The sequence below is a fragment of the Cupressus sempervirens genome, chromosome 6 (assembly GCF_028749045.1).
Source record: "Cupressus sempervirens isolate cs-2001-9-10 chromosome 6, ASM2874904v1, whole genome shotgun sequence".
NCBI classification, from domain to species: Eukaryota; Viridiplantae; Streptophyta; class Pinopsida; order Cupressales; family Cupressaceae; genus Cupressus; species Cupressus sempervirens.
Window position 1 is genome coordinate 11,970,144 of NC_143123.1, and position 8,425 is coordinate 11,978,568.

Genomic DNA, 8,425 nt, shown 5'->3' on the forward strand with positions numbered 1-8,425 from the left:
TCCATATCTTAGGGTAAACCCTCACTAAGTGAACAGACAAAACAAATACCTCTATCATCTGACAATGCAGAATGCAAATTGTGAAAGCTTGAGAATAAGGATAGCTTGTGAATAGTAAGGTGAAAGACTTTTCAAAACAAACATGGTAGAAGTAGCATATTACTCTTAATTTTAAACATGGCATGGAAAACATTAAGCAAAATGGTATAAGTAGCATAGAATGCTTAATTTTAGACATGGCATGGAAAACATTCAATATATGCTGAAATGTTTGTGCTTGAATGCTACTAGTGAATGGTCAAAATTAGCATAGATAGCAATGTATTTAACTTTTATAAAACATCTACACAATTGTTTTAATTTTGTTCATGATGTGTAGAACTATAGAAAGTTGGCGATGAAATTTTAGGTTTGAGGTGTTGTCCTTTGCGAATAGTAGGGATGATGCTGCTTGTGCTGGTTGGAAAAAGTGTTGTTGTTCACGAATAGGAGGGGTGTTGCTGTTGTGCTGCTGAGGTGCTACTGATCAGTACATATTTTTATATAAGTCTTGAAAGTTGAAAGCAAATATTGCAAGTGTAAGAAAGAATATAATAGAGCTATATAATACAATATGTGTAAGTAAAATAAATAAAAAGCATGAATTAGCAAATGGTACCTAAATGTGGTTTTGGGCAGTTTTGTTTGATGAAAGGAACCTCCATCTGTTGTTGAAAAGTTGATTTTGATGTACAAAATATAGATAGTGGAAGCAAGTTAGTGCAGAAGGAGTTATGAAATCATTATTATATATGCAAGTTAAATTTGACAATGGAGGCGTGAAGTAGAATACCTGATTTTGCTTTTCATTGTTGCAGTTGATGCAGTTGCATCAGTTGGAGTTGATGCATTTGACAAGTTAAAGACATGAAGCAAACAGTAAAACTTACAGATAATTTATATGGTGAAAAATCATTATAGACATAGTATGTTGGAGGAAAGATGTGTAAGATTGAATACCATTAAAACTATGAAAAACATAATGGATGTTAAGAAGACATTAAGTAAAGTGGTACAAGTAGAATACAAATGTTAATTTTAAACATGGCATTAAAAACATTTAACAACTGTCTAGTGCATATACAATGTATTGTTGAATTTGTCAAAAAACTTTACGATCAAGCAAAGAAAAATCAACGGTCAAATTTTCATATTTTCTCTAGAAAGCAAAGTTGTTCTATCTTCCCTTAAATTTCGGCATTTGTTAAATAAAGGTGATATATAATCATAGATTTGTCAGCATTCAATATTTAGGTTCATTACAGTTGTCTCCTTCACCGGCCATCCCTCAGCAATAAAATTTTGCTACTATTTAAAAATTCTAGAAGCAAGTTGAAGAACACACGTCATCAGAGAAACTTCACTAGATCGGCCTCTTCACAAGATAAACTGTATGTTGTCTGACACTCAAAACAAAGGAGACTATCTCTTCTTTGTCAAGCGGTTTCTGAAAACAAAAAGAATATAGGCACATCAAATTAGGAAGGAAAGAACAAATAATTGTTGTTGACTAGGGGAGAGGATCTGGAACTTGAACACCCTAACTTCGCACTTATCAAAACCCTACATAAAAATTTCAAATCGCTCCCAAATTTTTACAGCAGCTTACTTGGTGAGTCCTCTACTTATAACTAAGGTTTCAAGTCCACGTCACTTGTTATGATGCCACATTAGCATGCTTTTTGCCAAGTTGTCCAAAACAGCCCAAAAAAAAAAGTGAGACTAATGGTCGTGCATAAAGGTTACCCGTAGTTGAACAGCTGATGTGGCACCACATCATTGGTTACTTTTTAGATCAAAGAGTACATTTTCATTCATTTTTTGGTAATCATCATTGTACTAACAACTTTAAAGTCACAAGTATTGGTGCAATGTTGTCAAAAAAATTGGACATTAAGTCAGCAAGTGTAGGTATAAAGTAAACAATTTCTATCACAACTATTGGAACCCGTTCAAGTACTGGGTCCTCTCCCCTATGCTATCGGAAATCTGCATCCATATGGCAGAATCATGATGAACCAAGAACATACCAATAATGAGCAGAGGGCAGATGGAAGAAATAAATTGTCATATCTTATCCAACACCTTCACTTGTCGCTTCTGCTTCTTGTTATTTTTTTTATTTTGAGGTTAAGACCTTTAAGATGAAGGGTGATTTTATTGTTTTTAACATTAATAACAAACATGAATCCTGATATTCGAGTTTGACAAGTAACACTGAAATAGTATTTTTATGGTGTTATGTTTATTATATGCATGTTATGTGGTAAGTCGAACTTATTTAGTGTTTTTAGACTGCAATTATGATCCTACTGTCGACAGCACAGGTATACAAATCTGAAGGATATAAAAACAGCTAAAATTTCAGCTTTGAAGCAAATTCTATCGCAGACGTACACATGTGAAGAAAAGACGCAAAAGATTGAAAGTTTTAGCTTTGAAGAGAGTTTGAAGAAAAAACCATCGCATATGAAGAAAAAGGCACAAATTATTGAAAGTTTTAGCCTTAATGAGGAGTTCAAACAAAATTCATCGCAGACGTATGCATATACTGGTAGAGAAAGCGCGACACTCTAAAAGTTTAGATTTGAAGAGAAATTTGACACAAAATCCATCGCATAGGTATACAAAGCTGGAGAGAGAAAACACAGAATGCTGAAAATTTTAGCTCTGAAGAGAAATTTGAAACAAAATCAATCACAAAGGCATACATGTATAAAAGAAAGGAGCAAATCACTGAAATTCTCGTTTTGAATGAGAAATTCGAAACAAGATTCATCGCACAGCTATACATATGTGAAGAGAAAAAGCGCAAAATCCTAAAAAGCTTAAATTTGAAGAGGAATTTGAAACAAAATCCGTCGTATATGTGGTGTCAAATGACACCGATAGTAAAAAAAAACTCCACCAATTAACCGCTGGTAAATTTGGTGACGGCCTTGGTACCCTCCGTAACGGCATGCTTGGCGAGCTCCCCAGGCAGAACAAGCCGAACGGTGGTCTGGATCTCCCGAGATGTGATGGTAGGCTTTTTGTTGTAGCAAGTAAAGAAAAACGCTTATAAGATAATACTAAGCAAGGACGCAATATCCAATCAGCTGAGCACGTTAAAGCTAAACATAAACTCTGGTTAGCCCTTTCTAAAATGTTCAAATTAAATCTTCAGGCCCCAATACCCGATCAGATTCGCAAAACGTCATCATAGATGCTTGGCCCTGCGAAATATTGAGAGTACATAGACATGCAAATTTGAAACTCACAGATCCGCAGATGAATACCCAAACCCCCAAAACCACGACGAATAAAGGCAAGTTGAAAAGATTTAAAGAATTTGACCAAAATTCCAATAGTAGCTTTATGTTTTGCCATAATTTTGGCCTCCAAGGAAAGAACAAAAAACCAATTCAACGAGGAAAAAAGGCAACAAAATAGTTCAAACCCCAATTACACGTAATTTATATTTTTTTCCCGGTAACCACGGAAAAGGAAATGATATAAATTCAAAAATTCAAACCCTAGCAAGAAACATTTGTCGAGTTCATGAGAAATTCAACCTTCTTTTACGAATCTCGCTCCAAAGGAAAATATAACGAAAACTATTCCAGGCCTTAACAAAACTTTATTTTATTATAGATGCAAATTCAACCTCTTAGCAACGCTCCAAACTACCAATTTTACTAAAGGATACAGTTATGAAATCCAAAACCAAGTAAAAATGCTTACTATTCTGCAACAACTGTTGCGCCTCGTCCCGTAGCTCCTGTATACTTTTCTGAAATGCGTTCAAACAAACAAATTAAACCTTGCAAGCTCACAGAAAATAGAATAAGTAAATGGAAACGAGTTTAGGGAAAAAGATATAGGAAACCAACAGACTCTAATGAGCATTAAATTTAAATAATCAGACACATTAATGTAAACCTGATGATAGTACATGGACTTTATTGCTTATTCAATGATTTGTAAAAGGTGTTGTCTAATTTTACTAATTTTTTGAACATTGAAATTAATTTTTTTATTGCCTTTTTTGTTCAAGTCTAATCAAATTTCAAATAAATAGTAATATTTTAATTTCTTAAATGCAATGAAATTACTAGACTTTGTAAGAATAACAAAGGTTTAAACCAATTTAAAATTTGACTGGTGTAGGTTGAATGAAAACAATAGTTACTTGTAGGAACTAATAAAATAAATAAAATGGTGTATTAGGGTAGATGACAGATGGTAGACAATACACCTTTGCACATTTGTCTAGTAGGGCATGTATTGTGAGAAGTCCTCATTTTGCAATTTATGAACCATGACATCTTCAGTGAAAGAGCATGGAAGTGCCTTGGAAATAAAAATTTGAATTTGTGCTTTTGATTTCTCTTTCTTTGTGCTTGAATTTGCATTATTCTAGATTTGTTTTTGTTTCATTTCTTCCCCCACTAATCTGCTAGGATTGAATGTAACTAAATCTTTTAGCATGCCTTCGAAAAACTCTCCATTGAAAAAACCCACTAGGCTTTTCCTCCATATTCTCCCAAATTATTACCCTATCATTACATATATAAATCCCTTGTTTATTCCAATGTTTTTTTTACTCTCTAATAGTTAATGAATTTGAAGATGTATTATTTTCTCAGACAATAAATTCCTTTTAGTTCTGCTTAAACATCAGGTATTCTAAATATAAGTCCTCTTGTGGATCTTGCTCATATAGATCAGTCATTACATTTCTTGCTCCGCTCACTAAAGAAGACAATAATTATAGGCTTTTCAAAATTGAAAACTAATGATTTAGGGGTCAATCATAGTGTGGAAATACAAGTTTATTAGTCTAGCAAATTACATTTTTAATGACAAAAAAAAGACAAAGCGAGGGAGAAAGTTGAAAAGGAGTACAAAACAATTTTTGCCAAAGAAATTAAGAGATGTATGTAGAGACAATGTAGTAGATTTATTATTGGTGATGCTGTCTAAGTAGGTGAGTAAAGTGGGTAAATGTGATTGTAGTGTTAGCTTCAATTTGTTGCAAGTTGTAACCCATGTCTAGATCATTCCTTGTTTGCAAGGCAAGCATTATCACGATCAAACTCCAGAATAATGACCCTAAACATCTGGCATAGATAATAACAAATGCTAGTAAACCAATGCATCTGTATTTAGTACAATGATCTAAAATCATATGTATAGTCTTACAGTCTTTGAAAGGAGATAGTCACTTAATGATTGTATATTAGGGTTGGTTTGTATAAGTTACTATTTGTGTGCAAGTTAAGTTGTTCTTATGGAGAATCCAATATGCTTCCCAATCAAATATTATATATTGGGATAAGGAAGGGTGTGTTTGTACATTTGAAATGATTTTAATGTGGAATGTTTCCTTTGTTTCTAATTTGGGAATTTTTAATTATATCAAATATAAGAGTAGACAAAAGCCAGAAGTACTAGGATTCAGTAATTATATTTCATCTTTCTATTAATAAAAGTTGATTTTGGGCTTGCAGTTTAAATGTAGGACTCGTTGATGATTCTATTTAATACTTATATTTTAGTTATTGAGATTAGTTCTTCCTTAGGCTCATTTAAATTGACATTTTAACTTGTAGAATTAAAGATAAACCACTTAATCACTTATTTCTTTACAAGTTTGAAATAAGACATGAACTATAATAAAAATTATTCTAAAAATCAAAATCCAAGATTTTGATAATAACTAATCTTTTTAAATCTATTCGAAGGAGGGTATGGAGAGGATTTAGGGAAAAATTGCAACACGAGAGCCTCAACTATCGATAAGTGATTCAATGAATCAATTGCAAAACAACAAAGAGATTCCCATTCATAGACCACAAATTCTTGAAATTCCTAAATCTCCAGTAGGTTAAAAAATTTCTATTGATGGGTTTGTTCCCCAAAGCTATCTCACATATTGTAGTAAAAGGATTAGAGGGTTGTGTCAAGTCCACTTTGGCCACAACTCTTTGTGCTTACCCTAAAATCAAAAATCAAAGGTGAGTAGATTTTCATATATGTGTATCATTCAAGTCTTATGGGTATGCAGGATTACGATAGACCACAAAGATGTTATCTGCTTTCAAATTTATTTTTCTTAAGTGCAAATCATTTTAGTGATTGATGTGGAATTTTTAAAAGTTAATAGCTAGTTTTTTGAATAGTAACTACATCACTTATTGCCTTATTCTCATGGGATTCAAAATCCATTCAAACATTTTTAGAGATATGGTTATATGCTCAACTATCTTCAATAAAATGTGTTTTTCATACATAGTGGTGTGTTTTTTTTCTATAGTTTTGGGGGTTATGACAAAGTAAGTCATTGCCCACCTCATTTAGTTCATTTCACTCAAATCCATGCACCATTATGGGTTGTCTTCTATAGGAAAAAAATCATTTGGGGTTTGGGAGATAAAAAATAGATAGAATATCTCTTTCTGAAGTTGATATTGCAAGAAAGGAGCAAAGAATTCTACACTAATATCACATAAGCATGATTATCCAATAATAATGAAAGAGTTTATCTAGGATTTTGGAGTAGTAGTTTATCACTACCTTTCACTCTATCTCAATGCATGCCTTAGTCACTACCTTTGGTTCCAATCCTTGAACCTTAGACACGATCACCAGTAGGTTGCTTGCAAGACCCATCGATGCCTTTGTACTTGTCCACAATCTATACATAAAGAGGTATAAGAGTAAGATTGTATACCAATTTTGTAAATTAGAGTAGGGTATTTGCATTTGGTTAGATGACTACTAACCACAAATCCTCTACACTTGTCACCTTATCGATATGCAATCCTTGTTGCCATAGAAGCCTGGTGAAATGGTAGAGATATATCAAGATGGTAAGAAGGCAGATAAGAAGCATCTAGAAACTTGGTGAAGCTTTTGCAAATGGGGTTGCAAGCAGAGTGGGTTTAACCATAGAGGAAACTTTATTGTTAACCACGCTTGAGTTGGAGTAGTACTAGGATGGGTGACCTGTCAGGAAGTATTAGTGCTTAATCTCTATGAGCATCACCTAGATTCAATGAGTGCTAAGTGTTCCATATATTCTCACGAGAGATGGATTCATGTGTGAATCACTACTCATGATATATCACAATTTGACTTGTTGTGGAAAATGACTCCTACTTATCAATTGATGATCTTAAGGGGCTTACTAATGAATGATTCATAAGGCACAACACTTGGTGAATATTTTACAAATGGGGTTGCAAGCAGAGTGGGTTTAACCATGGAGGAAACTACATAGTTAAGGGCACTCAAGTTGGAGTAGTACAGGGATGAGTAAGCTCCCCGGAAGTCTTGTTGCTTCACCTCTATGAGCATCACCAAGACCCAATGAGTGTTAAGTGTTCCATCTATTCTCATGAGAGACGGATTCATGTGTCAATCACTACTAATGATACATGGGTCAATGAGTCTGACTCAAAAACTACACAATTAAATCTTGATAGTAATATCACAACATTTATTTGTTTTTTAAATTTTCAAAATGAATACATACCAATATATAATTAAAAAATAAATAAATAGCTGAAAAAATAATTAAATTTTTCTATTTCGAATTATTATTTTTTAGTATAAAAAGAAGCATGCATATATTATTCACATGTCTATCCACTTTTAAAATGTGAAAGAATAATAAACTTATTTTTCCAACATGTATGTTTCTTTTCATATATATAACTATATTTATTTACATGCATATGTATTTTTTTACATGCATATTTGCATTAATTTACATGCGCCTGCACACATGACATGAATTTTGCTAAAAAATAACACTTTTCTAAATATAATATTTTAAACGTATTTTATTTAATTTATAAAATATATAAATATTAAACATTCCATACTCCCATAGGAATTATGGAAAGGAATGAATAGAAGAATTTTCTGTAATGAAAAGATGGATCAAACATTATATTTTAATAAATTGGAGGCTTGTATTATTGAGGTAGCTAATAATAATATCAGAAACTCATATAAGGAGGAAGGTTCACTTTCAGAATGGGATGAAGATATGCATAAAAATTGGTTTAAACTAATTAACCCACCTATGATATACACAAAATCCAATAAGATCACTAGGAAATAATGTAAATGGGAACCTTCTCCTCTAGGATGGTCAAATTTTAAATTTTGATGGGACCTCTAGAGGTAATCTAGGTCCAACAAGCTTAAAATGTATTATTTATTCAAATAACAAATCATGCCTAACTAAACATGCCAAACCTTTTGGAGTACTATCTAATAACTTAGGCAAATTAGAGGCCCTAATAGAAGGCTTAATTCTAAGTAGAGAGATAGGTATTAAAAAATTAGTTATTGAAGGAGAGTCACAAATTATCCTAAATGCGTTGAGAAAAAG

The 8,425-nt window shown here is 32.6% G+C and overlaps 1 long non-coding RNA gene across 1 annotated transcript; it reads right to left on the reverse strand.

The window, feature by feature from the left end:
• Positions 1 to 295: 295 nt before the first annotated feature.
• Positions 296 to 3,926, reverse strand: LOC149550767 (uncharacterized). Its single transcript, XR_016352590.1, has 2 exons — positions 659 to 3,926; positions 296 to 508 (listed from the first exon to the last, which is right to left on the reverse strand). It is a non-coding gene; the product is annotated as an uncharacterized LOC149550767 (long non-coding RNA).
• Between the last annotated feature and the right edge of the window lie 4,499 nt (positions 3,927 to 8,425).